The sequence below is a fragment of the Erinaceus europaeus genome, chromosome 5 (genome assembly GCF_950295315.1).
Source record: "Erinaceus europaeus chromosome 5, mEriEur2.1, whole genome shotgun sequence".
NCBI classification, from domain to species: domain Eukaryota; kingdom Metazoa; phylum Chordata; class Mammalia; order Eulipotyphla; family Erinaceidae; genus Erinaceus; species Erinaceus europaeus.
Genome location: NC_080166.1, coordinates 91,388,730 through 91,391,933, shown reverse-complemented (window position 1 = coordinate 91,391,933; position 3,204 = coordinate 91,388,730). Strand labels below are relative to the sequence as shown.

General features: G+C 37.2%; 1 non-coding gene across 1 annotated transcript; it reads right to left on the bottom strand.

Annotated features, from left to right (window-relative positions):
• Positions 1-599: 599 nt before the first annotated feature.
• On the bottom strand, positions 600-727 carry LOC132538863 (small nucleolar RNA SNORA1). The gene has a single exon (XR_009550173.1). It is a non-coding gene; the product is annotated as a small nucleolar RNA SNORA1 (small nucleolar RNA).
• Positions 728-3,204: the final 2,477 nt, after the last annotated feature.

Sequence of the window (3,204 nt, the reverse complement as noted above, 5' to 3'; positions counted from 1 at the left end):
TGAACCGGGATCCTTATGCCTATGCTGGTCCTTGCACTTCGCCGCCATGTGCACTTAACCTGTAGCGCTACCTCCTGACCCATATGTGCTGCTTCTTCTAAGCCTTCCGACTATGAAACTAAGCGCTAGAGGAAGGTGCTTATAATCCAGGAGAAGGTGAAACTCTTGGATATGATCGAAGATGTCAAGAAAATCATGGAGATTTCCCACAATTATGACTTGAAAGAGTCTATCTTTCACTCCATCCCTGCAAACTGCAGCGGCCACTGTCTCTTTCAACAAGGAAGCAAAGCTAAAGGGGTGTTATTTCATGTCTAGAGGGCTCTGAGAATATTAAAACCCATATTTAGAAGGTCATAAACATGTTTTCTATGATACAACTATGAAAATATTCTATTTATAAAGAATCCTACTCGTGGAAATTCGTTCATAACGGTAGAGTCTAGAACTGATTAACTGTGATAAACAAGGGATGACTGTAGAAAACATTTAGAGGCAGACAGCCCTATATGACTTGCTAAGTCTTAATATTTCTAACATCTTTTTGTTTGTTTTTTCTATCCTTCTTATCATAGGATACCTTTTTATTTTATTTACAAACATGTTGCAGCCTCATTGTCACCACTACAGTAAGGTACTATGGTGAAAGCTTAACCTGTATCAATATAGCCACATCTGTTTCTGAACACCAAAAGCAACAGTGCCCATTTTCATCTAGAATGGGGCTTCATATATATCTTGAGGTTCTTGAATTGGGTGTTTGTATTCAAGTTCTCTTGTTGCCGCAGTGTATATGTTACCAAATGACCTGCATTTCTCTAAAAGATAACTACCATATGGTTTCATTCATATGTGCAATATAAAGAACTGAAACACATGAACTTGTTTTTTTTAAAGTCAAATTTTCATTAAGACTTTTTGAAAACTATGATGGTTATCCTGGGAGGGGCAGGATGGGTAAAGAACAGGATCAAGGTGTAGAACACAGAACTGTGTTAGTGGGTGCAAGAGGAACCATACCCCTATCTTCTTGTGATCTTGTAAACTATTGTTAAATAAATAATACATTAAAGGAAGAAGTAATGTGCATCGATTTTTCCATGTGTTCATTCAACAAACATTTTTAAATTATATACCATAGACCGGATACTATATAAGTCCCAGGGTACAGAGATAAACACACAATTCATTCCCTCTATGTAGGTGCTATTAACCAAAGTAAAGTTTGTGAGTTAATTAAAAAAAATCTGCATTCTGTTCCTAAAATTTTAGGTTCAACAGCTTTGCAGTGATAACTGGTCAAGTGAGTTAACAATCACCATCACTTATAACAAAAGTTTGCCTGGAGTTTTGATGTATCACTCTTGTTAATATTGATGTGTAACAGACTGACAATTTGGGGTAGACACAATATAAGAACAGTTTTCCAGGGTGAACAGGATATTGTGGATTCTCAAAATAAAAACACACAGTCCTCCTTAGAGAAAAGGGAAGGGTTTCTGGAGGAGACTGCTAGCCATGGCCAACATTTTGCATTCTTTTTCTAATTACAAACAATGCAGAAATCCTGTAAAGAAAACACACACATACACAAAAACAAAAAAAAAATCCATTACTTATGAATTTGTTGTTCTTAAATTTTACTTTAAGAATTTTATTACTCTATAGAATGATCTTTTTTTTTCATAACTAAATTTGCATCCTATAGCATTTTGGCTTTAGGATCTCTAATTATTCTTTGACTCATGAAAGTATATATTTTCCACATTTTTCTTTCTAAAAATTTTTAAAAATATTTATCTATTTCCTCTTTTGTCGCTCTTGTTTTTCATTGTTTTTATAGTTATTATTTTTGTTGTTATTGATGTTGCCGTTGTAAGATAGGATAGAGAGAAATGGAGAGAGGAGGGGAATGCAGGGGGGGGAGAAAGACAGACACCTGCAGGACTGCTTCACTGCCTGTGAAGCGACTCCCCTGCAGGTGGGGATCCAGGGGCTCGAACCGGGTTTCTTACGCCAGTGCTTGTGCTTTGTGCCACCTGCGCTTAACCCACTGAGCTACCGCCTGACTCCCATTTGCCGTATTTTTCTAGATTTCCAGGGTTTCTATCAGTCATATGTTGGTATATGATTCTATTTCCCATGAGTCTTAATTTTTACTTTTATCTCTTCTTATTCTTAATGGATTCTACTTATTTTTAACATAAATGTATACATATAGTGAGAGGGGAAAAGGGAGGCAGAGAGGCAGAGAGGTAGAGACAACAGCAGCACTTCTCCAATGTTTGTATGGCTTTCCCTGTGCAGGTACAGCACTGCTCCAACATTCATGAGGCCTCTCACCTGCAGATGGGGGCTGGGATCTTGAACCTGGGTTCCTGTGCATGGTAATGTGTGCTTTACTGAATGCACCGCCATTTGTCCCCCGTGTATTTTTTAGCAAAATTTTTGTCTGTTTTGAAAAATATATTTTCAGTATCTAGTATTTTATCCTGGTTATTCTATTTTTATTTTCGCTTTATTTTCATATTGCCTCTAATTTGCATTATTGAAAATTTTATTCTTGTTCTTAGTTGTAAGTTATGAAATAAAGTTATTCTTTGTAGTTTATCTTGTTTACATAGCAAAGTCTTGGCAAATTACTTTAAAGTGTCATAAATTTGGGAGTCAGGCGATAGCTCAGGAGGTTAAGCGCATGTAGTGCGAGCACAAGGACCAGCATAAGGATCCTGGTTCGAGCCCCTGGCTCTCCACCTGCAGGGGAGTCACTTCACAAGCAGGTCAGCAGGTATCTGTCTTTCTCTCCCCCTCTCTGTCTTCCCCTCCTCTCTCCATTTCTCTCTGTCCTAACAATGATGACATCAATATCAACAACAATAACTACAACAACAATAAAAAACAAGGGCACCAAAAGGGAAGATAAATAAATAAAATATAAAAAATATTTTAAAAGTGTCATAAATTTAAGAAGCGAGGTTATTTTATTTTTTCACATACAGTTTCTGTAGATCAGGAATTCAGACAGTGTATGGTAGGAATGACTTGTGTCAGCTCCATGGTGCTTGGGGTCTTATCTGGAGGACTTAAAGAATGAGGATTGTAATTATGTGGATTGCATTTTCTCAAGTTTCTGGTGGATGATGGCGTTTTGACTGAAGACTTAGCTGGACTGTCTAAGAGAAGATCCATACCTGACATCTCTAT